The 17,125-nt window shown below is 46.9% G+C and overlaps 1 protein-coding gene across 11 annotated transcripts in view; it reads left to right on the plus strand.

Moving 5' to 3' along the window:
• The window catches only part of GRAMD2A (GRAM domain containing 2A), a 59,576-nt gene that overhangs the window by 9,342 nt on the left and 33,109 nt on the right, over positions 1 to 17,125 (plus strand). Inside the window, exons 1-2 of one of the 11 annotated variants that reach the window (XR_010794830.1) lie at positions 8,192 to 8,253; positions 12,896 to 13,057. The exons of 6 other annotated variants lie outside the window; for them this stretch is intronic. The gene's annotated coding sequence lies outside the window, so the exon portion shown is untranslated. Of the gene's footprint in view, positions 1 to 4,515; positions 4,545 to 8,191; positions 8,254 to 12,863; positions 13,058 to 15,240; positions 15,490 to 16,685; positions 16,788 to 17,125 lie in introns of those variants that run through there. 4 more of the 11 variants (XR_010794828.1, XR_010794826.1, XR_010794829.1 and 1 more) reach the window with 4 other exon arrangements.

Consider the following 17,125-nt stretch of genomic DNA (forward strand, 5'->3'; position numbering starts at 1 on the left):
ACCTGGGACCTTCTATGCTACCAGTGAGCTTTGACCTCATTCCCATGGACTGCCTTCTCCTGTATAAACCTACTTGTGCCCTGAATCAATCTATGGAAACTTTGTTTGTGTTCATCAGAACTATGGGTGATACTGATGCAAGGTAGGAGCTTGCTGGTGGTGACACAAAGTTTGTGAAGTCCTCTTGCCATGGAGGAACATCTTGACATCTGGTAAAGAATCTTTTTATTATTTAAGTGCTGGATAAGGATAGTTTTATTCAAGGGGTCATTGCAGGGGTGGATGGGTCTGTTGAACTTTGCTTTCTTTTATCTGCTTTGATTTGTACTGATTTATTTATTTAAGGACTTTAATCTGTTTATATTGTTTGATATTGTTGTTGGCTCTTTTGTGGACCCGTACACAAACAGAATAGAACAGAAATGGTCTAAGTAAAGTTTTTGGTGCATTTTCATGGGGCCGGATTTGATCCGGATTTGGGCAGGAGGTCTGGTCTAGAGGGTAGAGCCTCCGTCTGCCTGAAGATAACATCCACAAGGTCGCCAGTTCGAGGCCACTGGCACCGTGCGACCTTGAAGCAGCTGACAAGCTGAAGCCGAGCTATTCCATCTGCTCTGAGCGTGGGAGGATGGAGGCCAGAATGTGAAGCCAGATCGGAATGAAACACCTGGACTGTTGTGGTTCTTGAAAGACAGAACCTTCTTTCAATTGTAAAAATCCCTACGGGGATTTAATCAGCCTGCCTATGTAAACCGCCTTGAATAAAGTCTTGAATAAAGACCAAGAAAGGCGGTATATAAATACCTGTTGTTGTTATTATTATTATTATATCCAAGGATTTCTGGTTGCAGATCCCTACTATAAAACACTATTTCTTCCTGCAACCAGTGGCTTAACCATATGACCCTGTGGAAATTCATCTGTTATTGGTCTTTGAGATCCTGAAATGATTTTTTTCTTTATAATGCAAGAAGGAGTTATGCTGGCAGCTCTATAATCTTTATTTAACAGATAAAGAGACAGACCAGAGAGGGGGAATTTGTTCAAGATCTAGGTCACAACTTGGTATGCAGGAAACTGGATTGATTTTAGAATTGCAGCTTCCAAAGGAAACTGGGGGTTGCCTGGTCTTACCAATCTGTACTCTCTGCTTCTGGCAACCCAGAGGTGGGTGGGTAGTGTGTTCGGCACTTATGGCTACATGAGAGAGACTAGCTTCAGCTCCCTTCAGCTCATCAAATGTGCTCACTTTAATCATGTCACCCATGTAAGAAGTCTATGAGATTCATTATCATGGAAGCTGAGGGTACTGGCCGTACTTCTACAATGGCTTTGTTCTGAAATTGTTGCCACAAATGTGAAAATGGGTGTGAGTTCTTTCAGAGAATTTGTGCTTAAAAAAAAATGCTTCCCCATTCTCTAGCATTTTTCCTTTTAAACAGTCAAGTGTTTTGTTGCACTTCAGAGAGCTAGAATCTGGAAGCGAGGTTTCTCAAGATTCGACCAGTTTTAACAGGAGTATGGTGGGGGAAGCATGCTGGGTGCTCCTTATGTTCTCGCAGATGGCTTTGAAAGGTGATTAGACGACTTCAGGGAGGAGAGCGCTAATAGCCATAAAATCTGTATTAAACCTCCAGGGTCAGATGCAGTGTACCTGACGTGCAGAGAGAGCCATTGCCTTCAAGGTGGGGTGGTGTGAGGTGGCTCCAGGGATTGGCTGGGTAGGTCACTGTCCAAGGACTCCCCTGGATGAGCTGATTGCTGGACCCTCAGTACCAGCAGCAGTGGTAGTAGCCAGTGTGCTGTCAGGAGATGGGCAGGGCACCAATGAAGGATTTTGCCTCGGGACCTCCAGTAACTTGGCATTTTCACAGTTTCCAGTGCTGTTTTGCTTCTGGGAGGCACACTGCTGGTGGGTCACTGGGGGTACTGGGATGCTCAACCTTTGGTCGATCCAGCAGGACCCTTCTTATATTCCCGTATTTTATATCTGAAGAATGTCCTTATCTTGTTACGTTGTAGATCAAGGAAGTCCACCTCGTTTCATACAGAGGGCTCAAGTTGGCATTCATGGCCTGCTGAGGTCCAGAAATGACATCATTAAGCAGAAGGTGGCCGGAAATAAGCACTTTTGTTCTCATGTAGAAACTCATTAGTTGCAAATGACAGAAGAGAAAAGGTACAAATCTTGATCATGTTTTCAAGATGTGAGAGCGCCCAGTTATCAAGCTGTGAGAACCCAATTATAGCAGGGGGACACATGGATAAACTGCTTCTGGGGGCTGCATTTGGCCCACAGGGCTTGTGTTAGACACCCCTGTTGTAGACCAGGGGTGCCCAAACCCCGGCCCTGGGGCCACATGTGGCCCTGGAGGCTTCTCAATGCAGCCCTCAGGGAGCCCCCAGTCTCCAATGAGCCTGTGGCCCTCCAGAGATTTGCTGGAGCCCGTACTGGCCCGATGCAACTGCTCTCAGCGTGAGGGCGACTGTTTGACCTCTCACATGAGCTGTGGGATGAGGGCTCCCTCCACTGCTTGCTGTTTCATGTCTGTGATGCAGCAGAGGCAGCAAAGGAAAGGTCAGCTTTGCTTTGTGCAAGGCCTTTTATAGGCCTTGAGCTTTTGCAAGACCTCCATTCATTCATATAAGTTCATCTTTAATATATTCATTTATGTAAACTTATGCAAATTTATTCAAATTTTAAATGTAAATTAATTCTTTTTTTTCCCCCTGGCCCCCGACACAGTGTCAGAGAGATGATGTGGCCCTCCTGCCAAAAACTCTGGACACCCTGTAGACTATAATACTCCTTCAGCCTTCTTCCTCTTCCTATCCTAGCTAGGAAGGATTCGACTGCTGGTTTCTCTGGGCCTCTGTGCTACCGTCTCCTGTTATCTGGAGTGCTCCCTGGGGCATTTGGTGGGCCGCTGTGAGATACAGGAAGCTGGACTAGATGGGCCTATGGCCTGGTCCAGTGGGGCTGTTATTATGTTCTGTAATATGATCCTCTGCCACATCTGAATTTGTTCTGGAGATTCTGTTGTCTTGTTTGGTTACGCAGCAGTCCTACTTCCTTCTGCTGGCTGTGAAGGTGAAGTCTGTTTGGGCTGTTGCTTGTGGAAATATTCACCACAAACACAATCTGGGCTTCACAATCAGGGTGGGAGGGTTCAGCAGATGGAGACACAGCAGAACTTGAGCACAAGCTGGTGCAGCGTGGTGGTGACGGAACTGAGCTACAAATTGGGGGGGGGGGGGAGGAGAGTCCTTAATTCAGACCTCACCTCTGCCACAGACTGATGGGGTATCCTTGAGCAAGTCATTCCCTCCTGATCTTCGCTCACCACGTGCAACATGGAGATAATAATACTCATTTACCTTACACGGTTGTAAGAATTACAGCAAGCTAGTACTTGTGATGGGCTTCGAACACATGAAAGTGCTATGCAAATGCCAAGTGCTGCATTACTAGTATACTGAATCCTTGAGATATCAGGTCTTGTGGACTTCCTGGATAGTGCGAGTACAGATTCAAGACCCGACCATGTTGCTTCACAATCTGCACCCCTCTCCCTCCTACCCACCCCCACCTTGTGAACTGAATGATTGCTTGCATGTCAGTGTCTCACTAACGGGGACTTCACACATGAGTAATTCATCACGTGATGACTAAAGTCATGATCGTTGATCCAACGCCACAGTTCAGACTTCGAGATTTGACTTTTTTTGTCGTTAGCATATTTGTATACCTACCTGCCAATCCTACATTGTTGTTTACTGTTCAAAACACACTTCAGCAGCCGCTGCAGGGTGTACAGTGGCAGACTGTGGGCTTATATGGGTCGTGTGCGTGTATTACCACCCTGTGCACAAGAGGCAAGAGTCATTTAGTTATTTGATTTTTCTCTGTAAACCGCTTTGTGAACGTCCAGTTGAAAAGCGGTATATAAATACTGTTAATTAAATTAATTAAATCTCCCCATCTGTCTCTCTCTCTCTTTCTGAGTTAACTTCTAGAAACCCTCAGGAGCGAACAGAACCACAAAGAATAAGATTCCGAACAATCTGAAGAAAGCAAAAGGCAAATCAGGGGCAGTGACTTTGCAGGATCAGGTAAAGCAGGGACTGTCCCTGGTAATAGAGAAACTGTTGGGACAAACTGCAGTATAGAGATCTAGCACTCAGGCTAAAATAAGGACAGGATTAGCTGCTGAACTCCGTAAAGAACCAGCAATGGGCTGGTCACCTTTGCAGCTCAGGTGCCTGCTGGTGCAGCTGTGGCCATGCTTGAGTTCTCAGTGCCGGCAGTCCTCATTGTTCTTCCGACCACTCGAGTTGGAATGCGGCTGCTTGCAGGGGAGCGCCTTCAAGAGATCACCTTGGGGCTGCGGGTTTCAATACTGACCGGCCAGGAATGCACCCTTTTTCAACTGCCAGCTTCCTGATTCAAAGCCTGTTTTTTTTCTATAACCCACTTAACTTGCTGGCTGGAGTCTCAGCAGCAGGATCTGGGGAGGCATGGAGCATGTCTCAGCATGGGGCAGGTAAGGCATGCTGCTTGGCAGGGTCTCTGCTCCAGAAGGGGTGTTCTCTTCCTCCCACACTTCATCTATGTGTCATAGGTAGAGAAAGGAGTGAGTTGGGGCCGGTTTGCAGGAGAGATTGTGTTTCAGAAGGACTGAAGCTTCTAATTGGCTGGGGCAGCAGTAAGTTTAAAGTTGTGGAAAATCAGCAAGAGTGTATTTTTTAAAAGTACAAGGAGGCTGCTGATTGGACTGGTTTGGCCCCTGCACATAGACCAGGAACTGAAATGTATTCATTTGTTTAAACGTTTGATATCCCACTTTTCCCTCTGAATAAATGAAGCACTAGGTCTCCTCTCTTCCCGTTTAGAGAAGAGGCTTTTGCAAAGATGCAGCCAAGCTGGCTTGTGTTGCGTGCCTGTGAACAATGGGGTGATTTTGCTTCTGAGTTGGTCACAGGGACCCCCTTAGGGGTGGTGGAGTGAGCAAGTTGAAGGAGCGATCCTGCTCATCTTTCTTCACTCTGTTCCTCTTCTCATCAGGAAGCCGACATTCTAGTGATGGAATCCAGCCTTACCCAGACTGGCAAATCTTTTCTTTTATCCGCTCTTGAGAAATCCTAGCTTAAAATACGACTGAGCAAATCTCTGCCTTGTCTGATTCAGTGAGAAAATCCACTTAAGGCTTTGCGTCTCTCTCTCTCTCTCTCTCTCTCTCTCTCTCTCTCTCTCTCTCTCCATACCGAAGTGCTGGTAATGGTGTAGAAAGAAGAGACATGCTCAGCCTAAGGGAACAGTTGGCACTGGGCAGTAATTTCAGGACTGGGGTTGAGGGACCTTGAGAGGACACTGAACATGGGAACCGCAAGGCCCAGCTTGCTGAAATGCCAGGCCCTGTCACTGTTTCTGTGCCTCTCAGACTGATTTTGTCTGTTGGGTTTTTGCAGGGGAGGTTGGTCTGTGGGTGGTGTTGGGTGCATGAATTAAAAGCACAGCAGAATCCCCTGTGCTACATTGGGAGGGGGGTTGTCCGGGTAGTGCACTTACTTTGAGCTGTGGTTGGCAAGGATGCAGGCCAGACTGGCAGCTTCCAGCTCTGGCCAGGGCTTGTGCGAAGTTTAGACAAGACTTTGCCTTCTGCTGAGTCAGATCTTTGGCCCATCTACGCTGCCTTGGCTGAAGCTCCTCAGGGTTCCAGACAGAGGTGTATCCCAGCCCTACCTGGAGATGCTGGAGATTGAAGTTGGAACCTCTCAAGTTTTTGCATTTAATGGTTACTGTCCTTAACTGGCACAAGGAGGGAGTCTGCTGACTTGACCTCAGCTGTCCTGGCTCCCAGAGGGAGAGGCAGTCTTTCCCTTCAGAAATGCTAGTCTTGGGCCATAAAGGGCTTTAAAGGTTAAGACCTACGTCACTGGTGGACCTAGAAGCAGGAAGAAACAAGGCTTTGTTGCATTGTAGATTTGGACCATATCGCCCCTGCTCCGCAGCACTGGCTCTCAACCGTCTTCACCCTTGGGAAAGTCATTCCTTTGTTGTTGCTGGACTACCAAACTTCTAAAAATAAATGGAAATATTAAGCTTCAAACCAGGAAATCAGTGTGTGTGGAAAGGCTGGCTGTTCCACTGCAAAACAAATTTCTTCCTCTCCCCCATCATAGTTTTGCTACTCTTTTTATACTCACTCTCTCTCTCTCTCTCTCTCACATTTGAGTCATTGTGGTATAGTGGTTAGAAGCATCAGACTGAGAGTGGTTCCAGTCTCCCACTAATCCATGCAGCTCTCTGGGTGACTCACTGGGCCAGCCTACCCTACCTCTCTAGGTTGTTGTGAGGATAAAAGGGGAGGGGGTAGTGCTGCCCTGAGATCCTTGGATGAAAGGGGGAGATATCAATCAGAGGTGGCCTGATGAGGCCTTTCATACAGCAGTCTGGAGGTGGTAGGGGGTGTCAATCTCTGTTCTCCTACTTGCCTCCACTGTTACTGCTCCTTTCATGAATTGGAAAAGGAAGAGATGGAGGGAGGGGGTTGAACTAGAACACTGGAGAGTGGAAGGGGCAAAGGCTGGCACATTTGTGTGTGGGGGGCAGCATTTAGCAGGCCATCTCAGGTGGTCTTTGGGCTGGCCCTGATATCAATGCAATAAATAATTAAATATGAAATTGTCTCCTGCTGAATCTGATTGTTGGTCCATTGAACTCCTTGTCTTCACTGAGTGGTAGTGACTTTCCAGAGTTTGGGCTCCTAGTGAGCTTTATGGATGAAAGGGAAAATTGTAGCATCCCTAGTCCAGCACAGTAACCACAACACCACAGTGATTCTAGCTGACATAGTTATTGATGCTGCATATGTGCCACTTTCCCTTTTCCTTGACTGATCTTTTCCCAAACTCAGAGCAGTTGGTTGGCTACTAATGCGCTACCTAGGAAGGACCTGAGGCTCCCCTCCATTGTGTCAAGGTCTCTTATGGCCCAATCCTATCCAGCATAGGAGCAGTGGCAATGTCTACTGCTTCATCCTGTGCTACAATTGAGCAGGTTTTACGGTGTTTGTGACACCCAGCACCGGCACAGCAGCAGTGGGGTAGTGTAGGATTGGGCTATTACTTTGCAGCAAAGCTCCCCTAATCCACTGTCCGGCTTATCTGCCTGTTGTTGGAGCACTTGCTTTGGAGACATTGCCCAGTCTCTGCCCTTAGCCAGATGTATCCCAGTAAGCAATGCAAACACCATCCCTTTCTGAGAGAGGCTGCATGCAGAAAGCGCTAAAGGGGCAAGAATGTAACCTTATGTTCGTTTGGAGCTAGGCTTTCATCACTGTAATCTTATTTACTGTATTTCTAAGCCACTCTTCTTCCAGAGCACTTGAGGTGGTTTACAGTTTGAAAGAATGGCTTATAACCTGATACAGAAAGATTTGGAAGGGAGAGGAAAGAGGAAAGCAAGCAAATGAAGGTAACCAACTTTTCCATACCGATGACATAATGAAATAGCAGTATAACCAGGTCACTGTAAAACAGGGGTGGCAGGCTTCAGGCCTGTGGCAACAACTTGTTTTTCACCATCACCTTACAAAGCAAGGTCCATCCAAGTTGGAGCTGGATGCAAATTGGTAGCTCAGGGGGCAGAGCCAATTACTCACTGCACCCCGCGCACTAGGGTGACCTACGCATACTATGTATCTCTTCTTGTGTAAAACAATTCAGAATTATCCAAACGAAAAACATCTTCATCTGTGACCAAAAATAATGAAAGGATGGCACCAGAGAGATTTCCCTGGGGGGAGAATTTGACAGGTGAGATGTCACAGTAGAAAAGCTTTGTTTCCAACCCTCCTCACTTGCCCCATCTTGGAACAGGACCTTGTGGCAGAGCCAATGGTATTAAAGTCTGGAGAGAATTATGTGGGAGAAGGTGAGTTACCTGCCTCCCTCTCTGGCACCAGCGATGGTTCCAGATTTCCCAGGGATGGAGCAAAACACATGCAGTCCTTGGAAGGCCCCCTTCTCCAGACCACATGTTCCAGGGGAACAGATAACAATGTCAGGTGGCCAGGGCTATTCTTGTACTCGGCGCTTCCCATGGACAGCCAGTTTGACGGAGGCACAAATGATTGCTTTGGATGTGTATGGATGTTTGTGCCTGTCCACTGGGAATGCAGAACAATCTATGGAAATAGCCGAACTGTGTGTCCCTCTTTAAAGCACAGTGGAGCCTCTCTTGTGGTTTTTGTATCCTTTTACTTGGGAGTGAATTTGGAATTGAGGGTTTGCTGGGGTTTTTTCCCTCACCTTTCGTTTTAGAAGGCAATGTAGGCTAATCAAAGGTCATGTGCCTGTACATAGTGAAAAGGGAAAGGTCTTATTGTGAAAAGGCCTGCATGACTTTCTGTAGACATTGGCTCTCCATGGCTCTCAAAATAGCTGAAATGCCTTCCTTGCCTGTGACTGCTAAAGAATGTGGATAATGGTGCCTAGGAATCTGCAATACTTACAACAGTGGCCTTCTCTTTCTCCCTTTCTTTCCACTCCTACCTTAGCCTGCAAAATGCTGTTTGTCAATCAAATCAATGTCATTATTGGACAGAGTGGCCCAAGTGAGCTTGTTCCCATTTTCTCCATTTCCAGGATGAACCAAACCCCTCCTGTCGCCTTGACCCTGGGAGTGGTTAAAATAGCAACAAAGCTGACCCAGAAATAGCAGGGACATTTCCAGGAAAATAACTCAGTGCTTGAGATCAAAAGCTGTGTGACCTTCTCTCTCTTTTTAAACCGCTCTCCAAAGCCACAGTGTAAACTGTGCCTTTTATCAATGGGTTTTCTGCAGAAGACTGTCCTGATTGCTCTGGTCTTATGTGTTTAACCCAGGTCGCAGAGGATAGGAGGCATGGTGTTAGGCTAAATACCTTATGTGTGGTTGGGACTGGGGTTGAAACCTGTTTAGTGCTTCTCTTGGTGATTCCATTTTGGTGCCCGAGCCCTGGCCACTGCGCATGTGTACTGGAAGGAAATGTAGCAAACAAGTTGGAACTGGCACTCATTGTGAGTAGCAGAGGCCAGTGCAAAGCAGTACATAGTTTGTCCCCCACCTTTGACCTCACAACACCCCTGTGAGGCTGAGAGTGACTGGCCCAAGGTCACCCAGGTAGCTTCATGGTTGAGCAGGGATTTGTTCTTGGCTCATCCAGGTCTAAGTCCAACTCCCAAACCACTACACCATCCTGGCTCTTAAGGAGGTGCTGCTGGTTGATCAAGGTTTGCAATGGAGCATAGAGGAAGAGATGTATGGTGTACTGTAGTGGAAGAAAACAGAAAAGTGGCAGCTAGTGGGTGTGGTTCAGCCATGCAGATGATGGCCAAAGAGAAGGTTCCAGATGCTTCAGCAATAAGATGTTGCCTTGCTGCACTCATCCGTGCAAAGTAGCATGTGAGAATGGGGCTGTAGCTCAGTAGTAGAGCCAACCGGGACTTACAGAAAGTCCCAGTTTCAATCCTTGGCATGTAAAGGTAGAACTGGGAAAGATCCTTGTTGCTGCCAGTCAGTGCTGGCAATGCTGGACTAGCTGGATCAAGGGTCTGACTAAGTATAAGGCAGATTTTGTGTTCAATATATGTTTGTAAGTATAGTACAAGGAGATGTCTCTTTAGGAAGCTTTACCTACCCTGAACTAGCTTATGCTCTGGAGCAAGGGCTGCTGGTTTGCTCAATGGTGCCCCTGTCCAGAGTATTGGTCCCTGATGCTGCCACCGTCCATTTTTAGTCATCCCTGGAAAGTCATGCCACTCTTACCTTCTCTGCTATTGTGACAGAACTCTCCAGAAATGTACAATGTGAGGGCTTGAAAGTAAGAGGAAGATTTGAGTGGTCCAATCCCATGTCTTTTTGAGGCAGGGTATGTACCCCTATCGGTATCTCCAGTGCTCATCTCAATATAGTCTCTGTTTTATTGGTTGTAAGCTAAAAATGACCCCTGATCTAGACTTACCTGACTAATTAAATTCACGGGACACAAATGAATCTGGGTCGGGAACATTTTGCCCTCTTGAAAGGAAGCCGAAAGCCCCCAGAGAGAAGGTTTCACTCTCTGTAACCTACCTAAAGAATATTAGCCACCTGTGCTAAAACAGCAAAAAGGCACTTTGCTTTTCTGTATGGTGACCTAGTTTGACAAAAAGAGAGTGAGCAGAAAATAAGTTATTGAGGTGAGCTGGTAGCCAGGAGAACAATTCAAGGAGGTCCTAAGAGGCAAGTGTCCAGATGCTTCAAACTTCAGTATGTCTTGTGCTACTCTATTTTTCAGCAAGGTGTGTGCTTCACTGCATGGCTTAAGCACGACATACCTTATTTATTTCCTACCTCTCATCCAGGGAGCTCTGGGTACTGTTCTATATTTGCCACAACAACCCTGCAAGGTAGTAAGAGAACAATGCTGACTTGCTCCTATGTTAAGTTTCATAGCTGAGTTGGGGATATGAACTTGAACTTCTCCTTCCAAAATCAATGTGTAGCACGTGTATCGTACTGGCTCTTGCTTTTCCTTCAGGGACTGTCTGTTCCTTATGCCCCATTGCAAGCCTTGATCAACCAGTAGCATCCCCTTAAGAGCCAGGATGGTGTACTGGTTTGGAGCTGGACTTAGATATGGAAGAGCCAAGCGCAAATCCGTGCTCAGCCATGAAACCTACTGGTGTGATCTTGGGCCAGTCCCCCTCTCTCTCAGCCTCACCTACCTCACAGGGTTGTTGTGAGGACAAAAGGAAGGGAGGAACCAAATACACCACCCTGAGCTCCTTGAAGGAAGGTTGGTATAAAAATATTAAAAAAAAAATAATAATACTGCTGTGTACCAAAACCGGGCATGGGCGCTCAGAAGCTCCTTGGTGGTTTCTCCTTCCTCCCCAGACATTAGCAAGTCTGAGCAATAGCTGGAAATAAACAAACAGATGGGCCGGCTGCAGTCCCTGAAGATTTTTGACCTAGTTTTATTATTGCTTATATAGCACCCAAGCTCTGTGCCTGTGTCAGCTGGCTCACGTGATTTGTACCTGAAAATTGCTCTTGCAAATTGCTCTTGCATCCTGGTTTCCATTCCACTTCCTGGTTCTTAAGTGTGAAAGTTTAAATAAGGCACCCTTTTGTGACATCCTTTTGCCTTTTGGCTTGTCTGTTGGTCTTTCAGCAGGTATCCCCTTGTGCAATTTGGAGAGAAAGGACTGACCTTGCAGAACCGCAGGTGTTTTCTAGTCCTGTGCAGAAGGTTCAGGGTCCCTTTCAATTTTGCACTCCCTTGGTAGGAGGGGTCATTGCTCTGTGGGAGAGCACAAGTGCCTTGCATGAAGGAAGGTCCCAAGTTCTATCCCAGGTGACGGGAAAAGTCCCTGCCTGAATCCCCAGAGAGCCTTTACCAGTTAAAGTAGATTATGGAACTATTTATGGCTGGATGGATTTATGGTTTCATTCAACAGAAAGCAGTCTCATGACGTTTGTATGTCCAAAGTTTCGTGTGTGCGAGAGAGAATGAATACACAATTGTAGGGATGTATATGTAATGTGAATCATCAACATGGGCAGCAGTAGGTGAGCAATCTGCTGATTGGGCAGGGGACTAAAAGCAGCCTCCCCAAGTTTTGTTTCCTTCTCCCCACCCCACTAGTCAAGTTGTTCTCCAGGGCCCTGGGGACTTGCATGGAAAGTTCCTCCTCTCCTACTCACCCCTAGCTAATTGAGTTGGTCCCAGCAGCCCTCTGAGTATAGAGGAACAAGTCTCATATGTGTGACAACATGACTCTGAATCTTTGGCTTTCTTGGTGATATCCTGCGGAGGGACTTTGAGAGTTGTTGTGAACTCTCAACATGTGCCCTTGCTGATCCACCTTCTGTTGTCACCAGGTGATACAAAAACCCTATTTATAGTGGTAGTCTTGCTGGCTAAAGTATCTTAAGCCTGTGTGGTGTGGGAGCCACCACACATTGGCAGCAATCAGCCACCCATTGGCCCATGTGGTCACTTCTTCCTGGCATCAGTGGAACAGGGTGGGAAGCAACCAGGAAGTAGTTCCTGTGCTGCTGTGGTAACCTTATGACAATGCCACCCTTTTCTGGCAAGATTCTTGTGCTTTGTGAGCTACGTGGCAGGCAGAAATACCAGCAACAGCCACTAGAAAAGATGCCATGCTGGGGTGAGGAGGAACAATTGCTCTCCCTCTGCTAAATGTAAGAGGGCACCTCATTGAAAGGTGCCTCTTTGCCCAATTGGTAGGAAGTGTAGACCTCTCTCCATCTCCATGATGGGGAAAGCTGAGCCTGTTGAATGTCTGTAGGTCACACAGTCAAAGCAGCGAGAGCCCTGGAAGGAAACAGGTGGTGGCTGGAGGATCCTTCAGCAAAGTCACAAAAACCCCACACCGCCCACACACTGCAGCATAAATATCACCACTGGCTAAACCTAATGTCTAGTTCTGTAGCTAGAGCAAACCTTTGGTCCCCATAGAATTGTGATCTTAAAGGGCAACACTGCCACAGACTCATGTATTGTTCCTTCTTTCCCTGGACCTCTTTCTCTGCTGTACTCTCCTGTGCCATTTGGTGTGGAAAAGGCTAGGCCTGAATCTGCCTCCTTGGCCTTCCATTTTTTTGTGTGGATAGTTTTTTTTTTCTCCAGGAACATGCAATTGTGTGAGCCCCCACTTGCAGCCTGGAAATCTACAGCCCAGTCACAATGCACTACCTCATGGAGAATGAGGCTCTGTAGCTCCACTCCTCTGCTGAAGGGCTTCCTGTTTGCTTCAGTGGAAATCCCTGAGGCCCTGGTGTGTCAGTCAAAGTAATCCTTACTACACAGTATAAACCTGTTCTGCTTTAATAAAACACCAGCCTGGAAGGAAAGATCCCAGGATTCTATTTGAAAGTCTACAAGCTCTCCCACCAAGGAAACGCTTCAAATGGATTGAAGTCGGCAGATTCATTCTGCCCAGTGAGTTATCTTCAGTTCCTGGGAACTCCAGATTTTGCCAGTGACACCTTCTGAGCTGAAAAGTCAGTGGTTGGTGCAACTCTGATAATCTGGGGAAAAGGAAAGGGGAGGGGGGAATGTGTTGCTGCTGTTCAAGCCTTATATCTTATCTCAAATCTGTTTACAAGATATCCTGTATATAGGCACTGTTGCAGCTTCTGACAGAATCAGTGCAGATAAGGGGAGACGCTCAGCTTCTATTGGCCAAAATGTGCTTTTCGTCAATGGTAAGCTGTAGGTTAAGAACTTGATAGCCCTTGTTGGTCAGGTGCTGCACACATCTGAAGAGTTGGGTGGTTCAGAGACTTTGGGTTATATTTAGGTGACTGTTAATGTGAGTTGAGAACCAGGTGGAGATCTCTTTGATTATGCCAATAATTGGGTGTAAAACTGGGGTTCTGAACCGACGCAGGATACTCAATGAGGCCCATGTCTTTAGCACAGCCATTTTCAACCACTGTGCCGTGGCACGCTGGTGTGCAGCGAATGGTCTGCAGGTGTGCCATGGGAGTTTGGGGGAGCGTCATTTGTTAGTAGGGCCATTGGGGGATGTGAGCCCCACACCAACAGCATGGTGTGCCTTGTCAGTGGTCAAAAAGCTGATGGTGTGCCTTGACAACTTGATCACCTTGTCAGTGTGCCATGAGATGAAAAAGTTTGAAAATCACTGCTTTAGCAGAGCAGAGTGGGGCTTGATGTTCCTTCATGGCAGAGTGATTCTCTGGCCGTCATTCTGTGGACTGACATAATGGGACAGAAAGCAAATTGCCACCTCATGCATTCTCTTTGTACTCTGGCAGGTTGTTTTTTTTTCCAATTTTGCTCTTTGGGCTCTGAATTGCTCCTCTCATGGGATTTCCTATTTTAAGCTCAAGGTGGACATGGAGAAAAATGCGGTGAAGAGTCGAAAGGACATAATTGCTTGGTTTTGTGTTTCGCAATTGCACGTTGAGGTACTGAGGCCGCATCTGTGTGACTCTTGCTCAAGAGGCTCTGGATGCAATATTTTCAGTACTTCCTTCTCTGTACGTGCGCAGAATGCTTCAATGAGCTTAGCTTTAAGCTAGGCCCTAGGCAGTCCAGATGTCTGAAATGACTGCAGTGGCCAGCAAGGCCAAGCAACTGCATGGCAAGTGTGGTGCGATGGTGTGTCTGTGTGTGTGTGTGGGGGGGGGGGGTGTTTGCCTTTCCTCACAGCAATTTCCACTGCATTAAAGACATTAAAACAGCTCTCAGTGGGGAGAATGGTCAGTTGTAGGTTGGGTATGTCCCAATTTTCTGCTTCTTTGGTTGCAGGGTAAATTTGCTCAGCCTCTTGTCCCATGTGGAGACCTCTTTCAACTTCATGAGTGTGTCTGCAGATTGTTGGTGGAGATTTCTTGTAGTTGGAAAACTGCAATGTTTGAGAGGAGGGTTCTAGTCTGTTTCCTCTCATGTGCTAGCTTTCTACATACAGGGATCTTGTCATTGTCATAAGGATCACTGAGATAAAAGATTCTCCAAGAACACTACATATAACTGTGCATTCAAAATAGTATTTTTTGGGTGTTTATTCAGCCCTCCACTCCCAAATGACTAATATTCCTCTGCACTGGCCACTTTCCTCTTTTGGGAGGTCTGGGCACTTATCTGTGGGAGCAAGACTTGCACTTTCATGAGCTGGACTTTGCCATGAGCTGGATCTTAAGACCCTGCTAATGCAAGCCTTAAAAAAAAAAGTCAGGGTCTACACCTGCAGCAAGCTAAAGCGAGAAAATCCTGAAGGGACTGGGAGGGCTGTGCCATTCAGGCTGCAGGTGGGAGAGGGGGATACGATGTTTTGAATGCTCTCCTTGTAAGAGACATTTGCATGGAACTTTGCAAATATATATACAGTACACACACATTTTATATACTGTATAAAATGTTCCATGCAAGTAGAAAAGAGCACAACAAGGAGAAAGCAGCTGACCCAGTTTGCCATGCTAGCTTTTTACTTGCATGGATTGTTAGGTGATTGTTTTTAACGTGGGGACCCTTTGCCTGCCTCCAGTCTGAAGTGAATACTGTCTTGAAGATTTTGCCGCCTCATTCTTCTCCCTGTTTCTACTCAGTCTGTTGATGTTGCTATCATGGAGAGATGAGGAGAGTGTTGTTGAGAGCGTCTCAAAGCTGTTGCCTTGCAACAGGAGAGTAGTAGACCAGGTTGGCTTCACTTGGGCAGAGGACTTGCAGCAAGAGGACTGACAAGAGTTTGTCTGGAGTGTGTGAGGCACCGCCTTCCCTCTCCTCCCTCCCCACTGAAGAACTACTATCTGAACAGTTGCCGTGTTCTGGTACTGGACCCTCTTTCAGCACTTCTCTGTTGCCGAGACAGATGGATGGCCGCCCCTCAGATCTCCATCACTCAACATTTTCCACCTGAGTGGTGGCTTCAGCAGGAGAGAGAGGAGTGTCCTTGACCCTTCATGGAGCTGTAAGTCCCAGAGACCAAAGAGCTATCTTTCCCCCTCGTGCCTTGATTCTGAGAAGGGCTTGGAACAACTGATTACATGCATCAACCCAAATGAGTTTCTGATGTGAAACTCAAGGTGGGCGTGCATGGGGTTCCTAAGTGGTCAGGCGTTGGTGGGCCTTAGGCTTGCTTAGCTTCAACAAGAGTGGCTGTAATGTATGCCCTCAGACCCTGACCTGTTAGTTGTTGTTTAGTTTCTTGGTGTTTTTTCCCCAATGTATAAAGGCCAAGCTTCCTGTTATGGAGGAGATCTCCAGTGTGCTGTCCCACTGGTGTCTTCTTTTTTTTTTTTTAAATAAAATGCATCAATGGAAGGGCAGCTAGTTTATTTGTATAGTTTTACTTGTTTTCTCAATCTAAATTTCCCCTAGTGCTGCAGTTGACTCCATGTGGAAGGAAAAATAAATGTCATTTCTATCCTCCACTGGCAAACTAACAGCTGTTTGCGTGTGTGTGTTGAGAGACAGAGAGATAGATGGTTGATTGGGGTGGAGGGGAATGGCACAGGTAGAAAGTGATATACACCTACTTCCCTCAGCATTGCTGAGATTGTTTTAAATAAAAGGTCAGGAGACCCAGTCTCCACAGGCTTATAATAATGTATGGAACTTGCTGTAAGAAGACGAGGCAATGATCACTGGTCTAGATAGTGTTTGAAGGGGATCACACAAACTCATAGGAAGCTGCTTTATCCTGAATCAGGTATTGATCCATCTAGATCAGCATTGTTCCAGGGTTTCAAACTGGGCTCCCAGCCTCACCTGGAGATTCTGCTGGGAATTGAACCTGGGACCTTCTGCATGCGAAGTGGATGTTCAACCATTGAACCACATCCTTTTCCTCTAAAGTTTACAGAGGACGCGTCTGTAAGTGTCATGAAGGCTCTGTGCCGCCTCTAGGTTCAGAGACAGTCCGCCTCTAAATGTTGGTTGCTGGGGGAAGGAGCAGCGTGTGAGAGCTGTTGCCTTAATGATCTGTTTCTGGGCTTCCCAGAAGCATCTGGCTTGACCACTGTGGTCAAGTGGTAGCGTGTCCCAACTGGGCTCTTAGTTCTCAGTTATTTATCTCGCATGTGACATGGAGTTTCAACTGATCTGCAGCCAAGTTATTTCCTTTCCCCACATTTTAAACTACAAGCATTGTGTTTGAAATTGCAGTTCAGTCATGTGAGTGGAGGAAGAGTTGTTTTGTGGCTGCCAGGAGACCCCAAGACCTGACCCTTCTGGATGCTGGGGTCAGGCAGAAAAATCTAGCATAAGGCAAGTGGTGCTGAGTGCAGCTGTTGAGCTGGGTGTGTGTGTGTGTGTGTGTGCTCCCCAAAGAAGCCCTTTACTTTGCCTGAAAAATAACCTGACCAGGAGGGAGGGAGCAACCTTCCTTCCTGGCCCTTTTTTCTCCCTGGCTGCCTTTGCCAAGCCCTAAAGCTCTGTGCCAGCGCAACTGAAGCTGTTGGCCCATGTGACAGTCAACTGCTTGGCGTCCTGCCGGATTCCCTCTATTGCAGGCTGGTTGTTGTTTGGCTTCCTGGGCCCCTTGAGCTCTTTAATCTCTCTTATCTTGGATGGCTTGTCTATTTGGGGTTATTTCCTGCCCCTCT

This window comes from Tiliqua scincoides, chromosome 8 (genome assembly GCF_035046505.1).
Source record: "Tiliqua scincoides isolate rTilSci1 chromosome 8, rTilSci1.hap2, whole genome shotgun sequence".
NCBI lineage: Eukaryota > Metazoa > Chordata > Lepidosauria > Squamata > Scincidae > Tiliqua > Tiliqua scincoides.